Consider the following 18,593-nt stretch of genomic DNA (forward strand, 5'->3'; position numbering starts at 1 on the left):
TTAAAAACCTAGCTATCATAATATAAAAGTGAAACTGAAATGATAATAGTGAAAGTTCAAGGTACTCATGTCGACTCATTTTCCTGTCAAAGGAAAAAATAATCCATATTCCGAATGAAATGAAACCAAAGACTTACTGTTCCCATGATGCATGACTACTTCAGTTGCTTTAAAGCTGAAAGACACGTTAATTCATAGTCATGTCATAATACCTGAACGGCTGAACACTTCTTCATTGGTTAATATTTAATTAAATAATATAAAAATAAATAATTTTAAAGTATTAGAAATTTATCTTAAAAGAGAAGTTAGACAAATTCAATACCAAAATAGTTGGACACCTGATAATTTACTATATATATGAACATTTAGGACGATAATAATAAAAAATATTAATTTGTGTATTTATTTTAACCAGTATAAAAAGAAAATAAAAAATATGATACTCAATTATATAATGAAATTTGAGAATGAATTTATTTGAATTTTACATTTCGTTTATTAATTCAAATAATATGAGTTTCGAGGGTTACGTGAAACTGGATTGCTTTGGGTTTGAACGTGAGGCTCAAACGCCTTTAGATGATCTGTCCAACGTCTTTTCTAATTAGGATGAATCCGTCCGAATTATTTAAAAAGAGGTGTAGTGGTACTTGTAAGAGACTCTAATACTTAAATTAGCAAGGGTTTAAGTAGGTATTTTTAGTAGATTAGATATGAATATACTTAAGGATGTTAGTGTATTTACAGTAAAATAGATAACCGTTTATTTTTCTTAGGGAGGTTGATTAGATCTTTCTTCTAAATTAATAAGAGATATCTTAGGAATTAGTTAACTTAATTAGATAATTAAAGCTGAGCTACTGTTGTTGTGACCGACCTCTAAGAAGTCGGATAGGAGTAAAAGAGATTACCTTTTTAAAATAAATTTTTATTTTCTTGAACTTGACTTTATATTTTTTAGTCAAAATATAAGCAATATGTTACTCTTTTGTATAAGAGAACTGTGAACGTAAATAAAGTTATTTTTCTTTTTAATAATAGAGGTTTTTCTGAACTCCTATTGTATGTTAGAAATTCTATGCTAACATTATATTTGACATCTTATTCAAGAAAAATAAAATTGTTCTTTAAGCATTAACTTTTGAATTTAATTTTTATATATGTAAAAAAATTTTATACACATAACAAATTATATATTATTTTAATAAAATAATTAATTTATAAATTCTTTATTTAAAAAATTATTTAAAAATAAATTTAATTAAATAATTATGTAAAACTATTTACTATACATACATCAGTATCAATTAAATTCTTCATATATATTTTGTTCCGCAAAACAAGAACATGAAACCAATAAAAATGAATTTCAAAAACAACCAAACATGCAAAGTACCCCACAAATTAGACTTGGCACATGCATATATAAGATATTAATTTTCATGTTCAGTGTACCTTTCTTAAGCCGTCCAATAAATGAGCACCACCCATTTAAAAAAGGTGAAAAATAACGTGATGAATGTAGTTAACAGTAAGTCTTTCAACCAAATTATACGTTCTCTATTTTTAATGAAAGCCACACTCTTGAGTTGAACAAGTCCTACACCACCGCAAATGGTGCCTCCTTAAACGAGAAACGCGTTTGATAGAGAATTTTTTTATTAAAATTAAATAAATATAATATTTACAAAAATATAAATATTTATCAATATGTATATTTTTAATATAGTGCTAAAAATCACATTAGAAAAACAAAAATGAAAATAATATTGAATACTCGAGATACATTTTTAGAAAATTTTTAAATTCAGTATCCGAGATATGTGTATATACATATTTAAGTATTTCCGTATCTCTAATAGTACACATATAAAATTATAAATGTTAAGTTAAATAAAAATAACTTTATATTATTATTTGCCTAACATTACACTAGAGATATTAGACTCGTTCATATTGCATTGGATAATAAATTTATGCATGACTATATAGCTGAATTAATTTGTTTCACGATTTCTTAATTAATCAAACTAACTAATAAAATTTATCATCACATACCAACACCAAGAATTTAAATATCTTGAAAAAGAAAAAAGCTGTAACCAATCAAAAAATAAATAAAGATAAAATTGCAATGTAAATATAATCTAATTAAATACTTATAATTGAGGATGATAACCAAAATAAAAAAGATAAATTATAATATGTCTATGTTTATGGTGGTTATGATAATTATGTAAGTATTTTAAAAATTAAAGTCACATTTTTTTTATTTTGGTAATATTGTTTTTAGCAACATTTTTTAAAAAATGTTGCTAAATAATAAAAAAAACTTTACTTTCATTTTAACAACACTTTTTAAAATATTATAGTTACTATAGCCACTATAATATAAATATACTAGAATCACTCAATAAAAAATCATAAGCATTTATTACGAGGATACACGAAGATAAAAATAGATATGAAAATTGGTTAAAAATCTCCTTATTAAAATCTGAATAAAGATCAAAATTTCTTTGTAGGGAATTTGAGAGTGGAGATATGAACTATATCTCCCACTTTCAAGATCTTTGTCCCAAACATAGTATTATGTGTATATGAACTAATTTGTAGTTAATATATGGATTGTACTATAAATAAAAATTATACATTTATAATTTAAGTGCATTTATTATATACTTTGTTTAAAATTTAATAATTTAACAATTAGACTTAATTATACTAAAATTTAAAATATTATATGAGATAATTGAAAATTTATTTTATTTTTGTTATAACAAAATTGATATATTTTTTATTGAACAAAATAATTTCCATAAAACTTTATTATTTTTTAGCAGTAAAGATTGGAAATGAAAATGAAGGAAAGTTTTAGGATGTGAGATGGATAGTGGAGGATTATCTTCCATCTCATCATATATATTGTCATCCCTAATTATAAGTTGAATGGCTAAAAGAAAAATTAAATCTAATGTGCAAAATAATATTTTTCATATAAAAAAGTTTAGGGGTAGTAATTTTTGTATTTTTCAGTAAACACTTAATCATCAAAATAAAAGTGAGTAATCTCTTATCATTAGATATAATCTCACACCATTAAAAATATTATTAGTGACTAATTGATAATTATAAAACACTAAAATTACTGTCTTTAATATTCCTCTTTTCATATAATAAGCACATATATCGAAAAGATGCTGTTTGCAAATGCATACGCTATGTTGGATTCATCACGCGCAATATAATCACTCGAACATGTATGGACCTTTATTTTTCTTTGGATAAATACACTATGTTGAAAGACTTCGACGTTTTGTTTTCTAAACGATGAATTCAATAATGAGGTAAGGTGGAATATGCATGCATGACTAATTAAGTAGATATATATCGATATCTCAGCCACATGCGTTTTATTCATTGTATTGCTCCACGTACTTTGCTTGACATTGTTATGCATCACACATGTAATGCTAATATATCCGAAAAATAAAATACATAAAAAATTATATAATATATGCAGCCACAAAAAAATCGTAGTCAAATTAAATGTGCATTTGAGTAACCATGCATAAATGCCAACGAGTTATTATAACTTAAATAGCATAGTCTTTCTATATTTATTTAATAGATAATAAATTCGAACCTTCTTATTTTCGGTAAAAAAGGGTAACCATGCATGGGTGAGGAGACAAAGCCTATGTCTCACTATGTATATGTCCATGGTCATCTATTTACGATGCCAATATAGATAAGGTGATGATTTAATTACTTTGGAGTTTGGAAACTTTCGCAAATCATCAATGTCCAAGTTATATACACTTTAAATTATAATCTCCTAGAATTTATGATAAAAATTCAATAATAAATATCAAAATAATATCGTATATCATGAGTATTTATTTAATTTATAGACAAAGAAATAATCAGTCAAAATCATAAAATTAATATAATATCAAACTAAATAAAAGTAATACAAGATATATTTAGATATCACATTAATATATAATATCATAAATATATTCTAATATTTATCTTCAACTTAAATTTATAATTTGTTAAAAAAAATAAAAAATAACAGAACAAAAAAATTCTCAATAATTTAGAATTAACGTGAACTACAAAAAGGATATAGGTGAAATGGTAGGAACTTGAGTGCTGAAAGAACTACAAAAAGTGGAGGTACAAATTGAATTGTTAAAACTCGTGGTACAATAGAACTACCGAAAATTCAGGATCACTACAAGAAAAATTACTTTTAGCAGCCATCTATTTTATTTTTAGCGACAATAAAAATAGCCGCTAATACATTTACTGGCAATTAGACATTAGCCGTCTTATACTTTGCCGTTAAAAGGTTTTAGCAGCAATTTTAACATTTGCCGGTAAAGACTTTTTTAATAGCCGCGAAAAGTATATAATTTTTAGCGGCTATTTTTTTGGCAATTTATATAGCCACCAAAAGTAATTCTAAAATTGCAATGTTATTCATTTTTAGCGGCCATGCCGCCAAAACTCATTTTACTGGCAATTTATATAGTCACTAAAAATAATTCTAAAATTTTAATGTTATTCATTTTTACCGACCATTACTATTGCCGCTAAAATCTTAAGACTTTTTTTAGTTATATTATACTCATTTTCTTAGAAGTAATGAACTACCTTTTTTTTAGAATCTCAATTATTTTTGCTAACAATTATTATTGTTATGAATAATATAAATATACTGAAATTAATTATTACAAAATGAGATATTTTATTAAACTCAAAATATTAATACACAAATTTCTCTTGAAAAGTAATAAATCATGTTACAAATCTAAACAACAAAAAATACTACAAGCCTATAAATTCAAAATGAGATTCCAACAGAGTTGCCATCTCCCATTCTATCTCAACGGTAAGATCCATCATCCTTTTCTGACGATCAAAATTTCCTCCACATTTCATACATTTTATCTACAAAGTATGAGGTGCATGTGTTTACTCTCCATAATTCATAAGGAAAAAGACCCTGCAACATCTGTAAATGTAAGATAAAATTGCACAAGGCACAAAAGAACATATAAAAATAAACAAAATAAATAGAAATTTGTTCAAGCAAGAACCTTGTCACTGTGAAATAGCTTCTTAACATTTGGTTGAACCTTTAGTATCTTCTCCACCAGAACTGTTTTTATGTTACAAAACCAAACACATAAATACATTTAGTAATATGAATGAATTATACATTGAAAGAGAATAATATATGTATTTTTGGCAAGGAAGCCAATGGCTCCAATGATGAGAATGGTCTTATCCTCAACGAAGTGGAGTATGCTTCCCAACTCCATTATTGAAACAGAATAAAGAGAGCGAGAAAAATGTATAACACGACATGAAATTATGACATTGTTTTCTCTGTTATATTCACTTATGTTTGATTAAACAGGTTTTAGCCTCAAATATAAACATGAAAATTGATTAATAAAATTGACCTGTTGATGCTGCTTGAAGGAGACATCATAGCTAGAGACTTTTTCTTGGCTGGGGTGCCAAGAGCTTGTGCTGGTGATAGCTTTGGCTTTGGCTTTTTCGATGGAGTAGAATCAGCCTTGGCACAACTGAGTTGTAATACAGAAACCTCCCAATCGGACACGTAACTAAATATGAAGAATAATGATGGCATGAGAAACACAAGAACATGTTACGAAAGAAAGAACAAGAAGAAACAAAAATTCAAGATTTTCACCTCTGTGCTGCAAGCTCCCTCAGAACAATATCAATAACAATAAGTGCTTCTTGTGGTGTGTCCACTTGTTTTCCACTGAGAAGCTCACGTAATTGATGCATGCTAACATGAGCAGCAAATTTGATTACCACCTTAAACTCTCTTTCCCTGCCACATCAAACCCAAACTTACTTTGAGGATCAACATAATATTATTATATAATATAATAACTTGAATAAATAAACTTACCTGGTAGTACCAATACTCTCATCATCTTCAATCAATAATATAGTGAACTCTTTGTATGTGAAAGGAAGCATGGCAGCAGTGTAAAGATTCCTTCCTCCATCATAAACAGGAAGCCTCATCCCCAACTCAGTGTTCTTATGAACCCTCACCAACTCAGCTATTATAGCTTTGCTTGTTTTACGACACCTCACTTCAGGTATTATCTTAACCTTTACCATAAAACACACACAATAAGTAACTTAATTAAATGTTAATCAAGTACCAATTTACTTAAAATAGTAATTATAGTACGGGTATATATATCAGGAACAAAAAGTTGAGCACTTACAGTGTAATGGCCGAGGTCAGATGCTGAAATATCTGCAAGGAAGTGGTTAGCTTTGACAACACATTTTGTTCCAAGGTGGCCATAACCAGGCCTTGCAGCGAAAACAAGATTCTTGGAACAAGTGAGTGATTATTATTAGTGATGACTGGTGATTTTAGTGTCCCATTTTTAATTAAAAATCTGATTAAATTGTACTGGATCAATTGTACCCATTTTCTAATACTTGATATCTTCGAAAGAAGTTAAGACATTAATATATTCAGTACATATCATGAGTGGTGAGAAAAAGACAGCCAAACACCATGAAAATTTCTCAAGTAAAGAGGGAATGAGAGAGCTCACATTGCCTACAAAAATTGAACGAGAATCTATCTCCTCTCTGTTGACCTGACTAGTAGATGCAGTTTCAAGATCTTTGGGAGATTAGAATTAATAACAGACAATAAAGTCTAACAATACACTGGAATAACATTGTTTACATATTAACATATATAAGAATGAGAAGGGAATGAAAAAGAGATAGAAAAACATAACAAACCACATAAAATATGGTTTAAAAGTATGATGCAATAATATTAAGCATGAAATCATGAAGTCCTGTAAACTCCCAAAATTAAGTTTGAATTTGTTCATAACATGAATATTCAAATAAGTATACAAGAATATAGCCTTCACAGCCAAGTGAGAGAGTGTTACTCATTAGCCAGTAACAAACAAGCCAAATCATAATCATCCAACCAGAAATAAAACATCTTGTAGGCAAAGGAATTAGGACATGTTCTATGATCAATGCAGAACAAGAAATCATTTACAAAATAAAAATTAAAATAGCTACCCTGGACAGATCCCATCTCCTTCTTGACCTTGGCTTGCATCTCTTTAAGAGTAGTAGTTTCATCTTCTATATCCTTCAAGCTCTTATCCATGTCATCAAAATCTTGCACTCACAATAGTAGTGGCGTAACATCAAAATTAGGGTTGCAAAAAGTGAAATGTAATTAGCTAAACAGGCCCAATAAATTATTGCGAACAAATACACTATCCGAGGACAAATCTAAACTTTCAAGCTGCAATTGGTAAAATTTCTCATGTTCAAAAATAAATCAATTTCCCTAAGTTCCTTACAACCGCAAATTTGAAATCCTATGTCAGTTGCACAATTAACACAAGTATTAACAAGAATTAGCAGTAGCATCTTCAAATTTGAAAGCTAAAACACTCAAAATTGCTGACAAATAAAATTGAGAGAGAGAGAGGAGAAGAGAACTGCCGAACCTTTTCGCGAATATGCAGCGCCGGAATTAGAGGATATGCAGAGAAGGAGGAGCTTGGAGAACAAGAGCTTAATCTTGAAATTTTGTAGCGAGCATCTGGTCAAGAAGCTTCTCAACCTCCATGTCGAACTTCCTTGTCGCCATTGACAATGCTTTTAAAGATGAAAGTGATGCCAGTTCCACCATAGCGACATAGATTTGAGACGAATGAAGAAAGGAAGACAGCAATGCAAATCTGAGGCGGAGGATGAAAATAGGAACAACGATGCAGTTTGAATGATGGACGGTTGTCGGTGATGGCAAGGTCTGCGGCGGTGGTCGGTGATGGAGGGAATGCTTGAGGTTGTGCTGTTGTGACTTGTGAGTTTCTGATTTTGGGTGGGAGAGTCTTTTACTATGTGTTGGCAATTGATGAAAGAAGATGATAAAAATAAACATAAAATAAAAAATTAGTGGCAATAATGATAATTGCCATTGTTGATGGGAAAAAATTAGAGTTAAAATAGAAAGACATCAATAATTTAGTGGCAATAGTAATAATTGCCATTATAAAATATAATAATAATGGTAAATATATAATTGCTACTAAAATATAACTTAAATAAAATTAATAGTAGCCATTGTATTATGGCCACTAAAAATTTGTCGCTAAAACTAATTTTTTAGTAGTGGATGTAGATAAAATTATAGAAATTTAGGGAGTAGACAAAATTGCAAGAACTCTGAGTGTAGATTAAACTGCCAGAATTTATTATAGTGTAAATTAAATTGTCAAAAAATTCTAGTGCAAACAAAACTGCTAAAAAACTTGTTCATACCCTAACTCAAAATATAAGCCAGGCCCACTAGAGATTAAAGGCCCAATCAAATGAAGGGCCTCTACAATGCGTCCGACTTCTTTAAGAGGACGGATCCAACGAAAGCTGGCTGCTCATACTTATCCAAGTGAGTAACTGTCTCCCCGAATCTCTCTCCCACTTCTAGAAGAGAGATCTCAACAACCCTAGGATAAAGGGACAGTTATCCACCATCAGAAGTGGAGCTACTTCAACGGTGGTTATTGGCTTATCTCCTATAAATACCCTGATACACTCAAGTACATCTAAGAACCAATACACTTAAACCTGCTTAACTCCTTACTGACTTAGGCATTAGAGTGTCTTGCAGCTACCACCCCCGCCTTTTCAAATACACAAGTCGGACGACGGCTCTCTGATGTCAGACAAGTCGGAGACCACTCTTTTGAGCATTTGGGCCTCGCATTTGAGCCCAAATGTCATTTGGTTTCAGGTAACCCTCAGAACATTGGCGCCATTGCTAGGGACTTGGGAATCAACGCTCAATGGCGGACGACCAATATGAAGACAGACACACCGTGTCCGAGTCAGTCCAAGAATATCAGGACATAGTTGATAAACCCCAATTTTGTGGTTTATCTTGTGCTTAATTTAAGGGATTTTATCACCTTTTCCCACATTTATTCAATGAAATAGCATGGTTTTGTAATCCTCCCTTAATTTGTGCTTAAGTATAAAAACATGCTTTTTAGGCCCTAAAATTGGTAATTTTAATTCACCAAAATTCCATTCGATGCCTTGATGCGTTTGTTGAGTGATTTCAGGTTCATAAGGCAAGTATTGGATGGAAGAAGTGAAGAGAAGAGCATGAAAAGTGGAGAATTCATGAAGAAATGAGCATTTGGAAAATTGAGGGCCACGAGCATGTGTCATCTACCCGTACGCGTGCGTTGAAGATTTGCAAGCCACGCACACGCGTGATGATTGGATTTTTGACGGTTTAGTATTTCACTAATGAAATCTCGTTGCAAAGTATAGTTCCTAAACCAACAATAATCCTCTCATACAAAAGATTGTTTGTCACTAAAACAAACCCCTAAATTTATAAACCGAAATATTGAACCTCGGGTCGTTCTCCCTAGAAATTACAATAGAGTGTCTTTGTTATTGATTATGAAGTATGTTTGGGGTTTTTGGGATATTAGCCAAGAAATATAAATGGCAAAGGAAATAAACTAACAACTATGAAAGCTCTTGGCAAGGTTATGAGAATTAGAAGTCCTATCCTCATTATCCTCCTCAATTGTGATGAGAATTGTCCATTGCTACCACCTAGTTAACCTTTAATCATGGAGGAAAGTCAAGTGGATGAATTAACTTGATTCCACAAGTCCTAGCCAACTCCCAAGGGAAAGACTAGCTTTAGTGGTATCCAAATCAATTAGCAACTTCTAATTGTCAATCAACAAAGGAATTAGATAATTCAAGAGTCACTAGTTACTCTACCAAAGCCAAGAGGAGAAAAATATATACTAAAATCCAACCAAGCATTTCATCAAACACTTGGAAGGCAAAAAAAAAGCATAGTAAATTGACAACAAGAATGAAATCTAACAACAATTATTACAAGGAATTAACAACAACAATCAAAAGAAACACAATTATTATGAATTACCTCAAATTGAATTGAAAGGAAATAGAAGGAACAAGAGTAGATCTACAACAAAGCATAGAAATAACATAAAGGAAATCACAACAAAGAAATAGGAGAATGATGAACGTAGCAACAAGGAATTGAAAGGTAGAAGTAGATGAAAGCATGAATTGAAACCTAGATCTAAGAACTAAACCTAATTCTAATCCTAGAGAGAAGTGAGAGCTTCTCTCTCTAAAACTAACTCTAATCTAATCCTAATGTGTGTGAATGATGGAATGATGTGAATGATTCTATTCCCTTTCAATCCTTGGCCCTTTTATGCATTTTGGCACCAAAGTTGGTTGCAAACTGGGCCCCACAGCTCTCAAAAATCGCTGGGCACGTTTTCTATTTAAAAATCACGTCCGGCCACCGACGCGTACGCGTACAGCGTGCGTACGCATCCATGGATATTTTCGCAATCCACGCGGGAGCGTCCAGTGCGTGCACGCGTCCATGGGCGTTTTCCAAATCTTTGGCTTTTCATGATTTCTCCACTTTTCATGCTTTCCTCTTCACTCCTTTGGTCCATTCCTAGACTTTTCAACGTGAAATCACTTAACAAACACATCAAGGCATCTAGTGGAATCAAAGGTGAATTAAATTTAGCTAATTAAGGGCCTAGAAATCATGTTTTCACACTTAAGCAGAAATTGGGAGAGAATCATGAAACCATGCTATTTCATTGAATAAATGTGGGTAAAAGGTCATAAAATCACCTAAATCAAGCACAAGATAAACCCTAAATATGGGGTTTATCAACCTCCCCACACTTAAACCAAGCATGTCCTCATGCTTAAATCAAGAATGAAGTAAGGGGTATGACATTTATTCAATGGAACTAAACTATATGCAAGCTACCTATATGCAACTATCTACATGAATGCAATTGTTTGGTCAAAATAAATCAATTCCCACGAAGCATATATGCACAAGGGCTAAGGACTAGCAAGTCTAATCCACAATTGAATTGAGTTATTAAACATTTTTACAAACTTGCATGAGGAGTAATGATCATAGGTGGAAAACATGTAATTGAGCATCAAACCCTCACCGGAAGTGTTTGCACTCTATTCACTCAAGTGTTTAGGGTTGATTCACTCGATTCTCTCCGAATCATGCTTTCCAATATTTGTTTTTCTTATAACAATCAACATTTATTTAATGCATGCATACATGTATCATGAGGTCTTTTCATTGGTTGTAATGGGGCTAGGGTCAAGGTAGGATGCATATTTGGTCAAGTGAGTTTGAAATTTGAATCTTTGATAAACTTAAACTTCCCACCTAACCTATGACATCCTATACAATTCAAAGCTAACCTAACTACCCATTTTTCACTTTTTAACATACTCATGCATTTTCTTTTCATTTCACAACTCATATGCATTAATTTTATTGAGCTTCGCTTTGCTTTTGGGCATTTTGTCCCCTTTTTATTTCCTTTCTTTTTCTTTTTCTTTCTTTCTTTTTCTATTTTTTTCTTTTCTTTTTTTTTTCTTTTGTTTTTCTCATTTTTCTTCTTTCTTTCAAACTATATACAAGAACATCAATGCATAAGGTCTAACATTTGATTAATACATGAGCATGTACCCAATTCCCAATATTTTCAACAAAAATACAAAGCTAGACTTTTATTCACCCAATGTCCCAAGCTTTCCCACACTTGAATGATACATGATGAGCGGATAATTTATACACTTTTTGACATTGTTTTTAGTATGTTTTTAGTAGGATCTAGTTACTTTTAGGGATGTTTTCATTGGTTTTTATGTTAAATTCACATTTCTGGACTTTACTACGAGTTTGTGTGTTTTTCTGTGATTTCAGGTATTTTCTGGCTGAAATCGAGGGACTTGAGCAAAAATCAGATTCAGAGGTTGAAGAAGGACTGCTGATGCTGTTGGATTCTGACCTCCCTGCACTCAAAGTGGATTTTCTGGAGCTACCGAACTCGAAATGGCGCGCTTCCAATTGCGTTGGAAAGTAGACATCCAGGGCTTTCCAGCAATGTATAATAGTCCATACTTTGGCCAAGAATTGACGACGTAAACTGGCGTTCAACGCCAGTTTTCTGCCCAAATCTGGCGTCCAGCGCCAGAAAAGGATCCAAAACCAGAGTTGAACGCCCAAACTGGCACAAAAACTGGCGTTCAACTCCACAATTGGCCTCTGCACGTGCAACACTTAAGCTCAGCCCAAACACACACCAAGTGGGCCCCAGAAGTGGATTTATACATCAAATACTTACTCATGTAAACCCTAGTAGCTAGTTTATTATAAATAGGACCTCTTACTATTGTATTAGGCATCTTTGGATTACCTTATGATCCTTTGATCACGTTTTAGGGGGCTGGCCATCTCGGCCATGCCTGGACCTTCACTTATGTATTTTCAACGGTAGAGTTTCTACACTCCATAGATTAAGGTGTGAAGCTCTGCTGTTCCTCAAAGATTAATGCAAAGTACTACTGTTTTCTATTCAATTCTTCTTATTTCGCTTCTAAGATATCCATTTGCACCCAAGAACGTGATGAAGGTGATGATTATGTGTGACGCTCATCATCCTTCCCCCTTATGAACGCGTGCCTGACAAACACTTCTGTTCTACATGAATTAAGCTAGAATGAGTATCTCTTAGATCTCCTAACTAGAATCTTCGTGGCGTAAGCTAGAATGATGGCGGCATTCAAGAGAATCCGGAAGGTCTAAACCTTGTCTGTGGTATTCTGAGTAGGATTCAATGATTGAATGACTGTGACGAGCTTCAAACTCGCAATTGTTGGGCGTTAGTGATAGACGCAAAAGGAGGGTGAATCCTATTCCAGCATGATCGAGAACCGACAGATGAATAGCCGTGCCGTGACAGGGTGCGTGAGCATATTATTCACTGAGAGGAGGGGATGTAGCCACTGACAACGGTGATGCCCTTGCATAAAGCCAGCCATGGAAAGGAGTAAGACTGATTGGATGAAGATAGCAGGAAAGCAGAGGTTCAGAGGAACGAAAGCATCTCCATTCGCTTATCTGAAATTCCTATCAATGAATTACATAAGTGTCTCTATCCCTATTCTATTATTTATAATTCGAAAACCACATAATTATTTTATATCCGCCTGACTGAGATTTACAAGGTGACCATAGCTTGCTTCATACCAACAATCTCCGTGGGATTCAACCCTTACTCACGTAAGGTACGACCCAGTGCACTTGCTGGTTAGTTGTATCGAAGTTGTGACAGACAATAAAACTAGATCAGAGTACCAGGCCTTTGAAGCCATGGATATGTATCACAATTTCGTGCACCAATTTTTTGGCGCCGTTGCCGGGGATTGTTCGAGTTTGGACAACTGACGGTTCATCTTGTTGCTCAGATTAGGTAATTTTCTTTTTGTTTTGTTTTCAAAAATTTTTCAAAAATCTTTCAAAAATTCTTCTTTGTTTTCGAAAAAAAAAAAAAGTTTTCAAAAAAAAAATGTTTTCAAAAATAAATTATTCTATGGCTTCAAAATTTTTAAGAATGAATTCTAGTGTTTCATGAAATATGTTGATTCATATCTGGCTGTAAAGCCATACCCAAACTACTTTGGGATTGGTATTCAACTAATCACTCCAGCCCATGTAATTATATGCTAAAGCTTGGCTGGCTGTTAAGCCATGCCAGACCCTTTGATTGGAGCTTTAAGACTAACATGGCAAGATTCCTGGAATTCATATTAAAAATTTTGGAATCCTTATTTTTCCTTTTTCTAAATAATTTTTCGAAAAATATAAAATAAAAATCCAAAAAAAAAAAATTTTGAAAATCATAAAAATCAAAAATATTTTTGTGTTTCTTGTTTGAGTCTTGAGTCATATCATAAGTTTGGTGTCACTTGCATATGCATCTTGCATTTTTCGAAAATATCATGCATTCATAGTGTTCTTCATGATCTTCAAGTTGTTCTTGGTAAGTCTTCTTGTTTGATCTTGATGATTTCATGTTTTGTGTCTTTTCTTGTTTTTCATATGCATTCTTGAATCCTTAGTGCATAAGCATTAAAGAATTCTAAGTTTGGTGTCTTGCATGTTTTTTTGCATTAAAAAAATTTTTCAAAATTGTGTCTATGATGTTCATGTTGACATTCAAAGTGTTCTTGGTGTTCATCTTGACATTCATGGCATCCTTGCATACATTCATGTTTTGATCTAAAAATTTCATGCATTGCATAATTTTCATGTTTTCATAAAAATTCAAAAAAATCAAAAAAAAAAAATATCTTTCCCTTTTTCTCTCATCAAATTCGAAAATTGAGTTGACTTTTTCAAAAATTTTTAAAAATCAAAGTTGTTTCTTATGAGTCAAATCAAATTTTCAATTTGAAAATCTTATCTTTTTGAAAATCTTTTTCAAAAATCAAATCTTTTTCAAATTTCTTAGTTATTTTCGAAAATTCCAAAAATCTTTTTCACAAATCTTTTTCTTATTTTATATCATAATTTTCGAAAATAACATAATCAATTAAAGTTTTGATTCAAAAAATTTGAAGTTTGTTACTTGCTTGTTAAGAAAGATTCAAACTTTAAGTTCTAGAATCATATCTTGTGATTTCTTATGAATCAAGTCATTAATTGTGATTTTAAAAATCAAATCTTTTTCAAAAACTAATTTCTATCATATCTTTTCAAAAAAATATCTTCTTATCTTATCTTTTTCAAAATTTGATTTCAAAATATCTTCTCTAACTTCCCAACTTCTTATCTTTTCAAATTTGTTTCAACTAACTAACTAACTTTTTGTTTGTTTCTTAACTTTTTCAAAACTACCTAACTAACTCTCTCTCTCTAATTTTCGAAAATATCTTCCCTCTTTTTCAAAAATTTCTTTTTATTAACTAATTATTTTTATTTTTATTTTTTATTTAAAAAAAAAATTTTCGAAAAAAATACTAACCTTTTTCAAAAACTATTTTCAAAAATCACTAACTCTTTTTCAAAAATTGTTTTCGAAAATTCACTTCCCCCTCTCATCTTCTTCTATTTGTTTATTGATATACTAACATCTTTCCTTCAACTCTCCAAAAATCCGAACCCCCTCTCTCTCTGAGTTCAGATTTTCTTCCCTTCTTTTCTTCTACTAACACAAGGATCCCTATACCGTGGTGTAAAGGATCCATATTATTATTACTATTTTTTCTGTGCCATCTTCTTTGTCATATGAGCAGGAGCAAGGACAAAAACATTCTTGTTAAAGCAGATCCAGAACCTGAAAGGACTTTGAAGAAAAAATTAAGAGAAGCTAAAATACAACAATCCAGAGATAACCTTTCAGAAATTTTCGAACAGGAAAAGGAGATGGCAGCCGAAAATAATAATAATATAAGGAAGATGCGTGGTGACTTCACTGCACCTAATTCCAATTTACATGGAAGAAGCATCTCCATTCCTACCATTGGAGCAAACAACTTTGAGCTGAAACCTCAATTAGTTTCTCTGATGCAGCAAAACTGCAAGTTTCATGGACTTCCATCTGAAGATCCCTTTCAGTTCTTAACTGAATTCTTGCAGATATGTGATACTGTTAAGACTAATGGAGTAAATCCTGAAGTCTACAGGCTCATGCTTTTCCCTTTTGCTGTAAGAGACAGAGCTAGATTATGGTTGGATTCTCAACCCAAAGACAGCCTGAACTCTTGGGATAAGCTGGTCACGGCTTTCTTAGCCAAGTACTTTCCTCCTCAAAAGCTGAGCAAGCTTAGAGCTGATGTTCAAACCTTCAGGCAGAAAGAAGGTGAATCCCTCTATGAAGCTTGGGAAAGATACAAACAGTTGACCAAAAAGTGTCCTTCTGACATGCTTTCAGAATGGACCATCCTGGATATATTCTATGATGGTTTATCTGAGCTATCAAAGATGTCACTGGACACTTCTGCAGGTGGATCCATTCACCTAAAGAAAACGCCTGCAGAAGCTCAAGAACTCATTGACATGGTTGCTAATAACCAGTTCATGTACACTTCTGAAAGGAATCCTGTGAGTAATGGGACGCCTATGAAGAAGGGAGTTCTTGAAGTTGATACTCTGAATGCCATATTGGCTCAGAATAAAATATTGACTCAGCAAGTCAATATGATTTCTCAGAGTCTGCATGGAATGCAAGCTGCATCCAACAGTACTCAAGAGGCATCTTCTGAAGAAGAAGCCTATGATCCTGAGAACCCTGCAATAGCAGAGGTAAATTACTTAGGTGAACCTTATGGAAACACCTATAACTCAACATGGAGAAATCATCCAAATTTCTCATGGAAGGATCAAAAGCCCCAACAAGGCTTTAATAATGGTGGAAGAAACAGGTTTAACAATAATAAACCTTTTCCATCATCAACTCAGCAACAGACAGAGAACTCTGAACAAAATGCTTCTAATTTAGCAAATCTAGTCTCTGATCTGTCTAAGGCCACTGTAAGTTTCATGAATGAAACAAGATCTTCCATTAGAAATCTGGAAGCACAAGTGGGCCAGCTGAGTAAAAGGATCACTGAAATCCCTCCTAGTACTCTCCCAAGCAATACAGAAGAGAATCCAAAAGGAGAGTGCAAGGCCATTGACATAAGCGCCATGGCCGAACCTGTGAGGAGAGGAGAGGACGTGAATCCCAAGGAGGAAGACCTCCTAGGACGTCCAGTGGTCAATTAGGAGCTTCCCTCTGAGGAACCAAAGGACTCTGGGGCCCATCTAGAGACCATAGAGATCCCATTGAACCTCCTTATGCCCTTCATGAGCTCTGATGAGTATTCCTCTTCTGAAGAGAATGAGGATGTTACTGAAGAGCAAACTGCCAAGTTTCTTGGTGCAATCATGAAGCTAAATGCCAAATTATTTGGCATTGATACTTGGGAAGTTGAACCTCCCTTGTTCATCAATGAACTAAGTGATCTGGATCAACTGACATTGCCTCAGAAGAGACAGGATCCTGGAAAGTTCATAATACCCTGTACCATAGGCACCATGATCTTTAAGGCTCTGTGTGACCTTGGTTCAGGAATAAACCTCATGCCCCTCTCTGAATAGAGAAACTGGGAATCTATGGGGTGCAAGCTGCTAAAATCTCATTAGAGATGGCAGACAGCTCAAGAAAACAGGCTTATGGACAAGTAGAGGACGTGTTAGTAAAGGTTGAAGGCCTTTACATCCCTGCTGATTTCATAGTCCTGGATACTGGAAAGGAAGAGGATGAATCCATCATCCTAGGAAGACCTTTCCTGGCCACAGCAAGAGCTGTGATTGATGTTGACAGAGGTGAAATATTCCTTCAATGGAATGAGAACTCCCTTGTGTTTAAAACTCAAGGATCTCCCTCTGCAACCATGCAGAGGAAGCAGAAAAAGCTTCCCTCCAAGCAGAGTCAACCAGAGCCCCCACAGTCAAACTCTAAGTTTGGTGTTGGGAGGCCACAACCAAACTCTAAGTTTGGTGTTGAAATCCCATATCCAAACTCTAAGTTTGGTGTTGGAGAGTCTCAACAAAGCTCTGCACATCTGTGAGGCTCCATGAGAGCCCACTGTCAAGCTATTGACATTAAAGAAGCGCTTATTGGGAGGCAACCCAATATTTATTTATCTAACTTTATTATTATTGTTTTTCATGTTTTCTTAGGTTCATGATCATGTGGAGTCACAAAATAAAAAAAAAATTTGAAAACGGAATAAAAAACAGCAGAAGAAAAATCACACCCTGGAGGAGCATCTGTCTGGCGTTCAAACGCCAGAACAGAGCATAGTTCTGGCGCTGAACGCCCAGAATGGGAGCATCAACGGCGCCAAAAACTTGGTGCACAAATTGTGAATCACACTTTTCACAACGCGTACCACTAACCAGCAAGTGCACTGGGTCGTCCAAGTAATACCTTACGTGAGTAAGGGTCGAATCCCACGGAGATTGTTGGTTTGAAGCAATCTATGGTTATCTTGCAAATCTTAGTCAGGAAGTCAATTATGTTTATCAGTTGAATTGTGAATAACCAAGAGAGCATAAATTAAAGGTTACTTGTTGTGCAGTGATGGAGAATATGTTGGAGTTTTGGAGATGCTTTGTCTTCTGAATCTCTGCTTTCCTCTGTCTTCTGATTCACGCACGCACGTCCTCCTATGGCAAGCTGTGTGTTGGTGGATCACCGTTGTCAATGGTTACCTTCCATCCTTCCAGTGAAAACTACGCTCACGCGCTCTGTCACAGCACGGCTAATCACCGGTTGGTTCTCGATCCGGTTGGAATAGGATTTACTATCCTTTTGCGTCTGTCACTAACGCCCAGCCTTCAGGAGTTTGAAGCTCATCACAGTCATTCAATCCTTGAATCCTACTCGGAATACCACAGACAAGGTTTAGACTTTCCGGATTCTCATGAATGCCGCCATCAGTTCTAGCTTATACCACGGAGATTCTGATTAAGAGATCTCAGAGATACTCATTCAATCGGATATAGAACGGAGGTGGTTGTCAGGCACACGTTCATGGTTTGAGGAAGGTGATGAATGTCACTGATCATCACCTTCATC

At 33.7% G+C, this 18,593-nt stretch overlaps 1 non-coding gene across 1 annotated transcript; it reads right to left on the reverse strand.

Moving 5' to 3' along the window:
• Window positions 1-15,787: 15,787 nt before the first annotated feature.
• Window positions 15,788-15,895, reverse strand: LOC112787938 (small nucleolar RNA R71). Its single transcript, XR_003195324.1, has one exon. It is a non-coding gene; the product is annotated as a small nucleolar RNA R71 (small nucleolar RNA).
• Between the last annotated feature and the right edge of the window lie 2,698 nt (window positions 15,896-18,593).

The sequence above is a fragment of the Arachis hypogaea genome, chromosome 20 (genome assembly GCF_003086295.3).
Source record: "Arachis hypogaea cultivar Tifrunner chromosome 20, arahy.Tifrunner.gnm2.J5K5, whole genome shotgun sequence".
Classification (NCBI taxonomy): domain Eukaryota; kingdom Viridiplantae; phylum Streptophyta; class Magnoliopsida; order Fabales; family Fabaceae; genus Arachis; species Arachis hypogaea.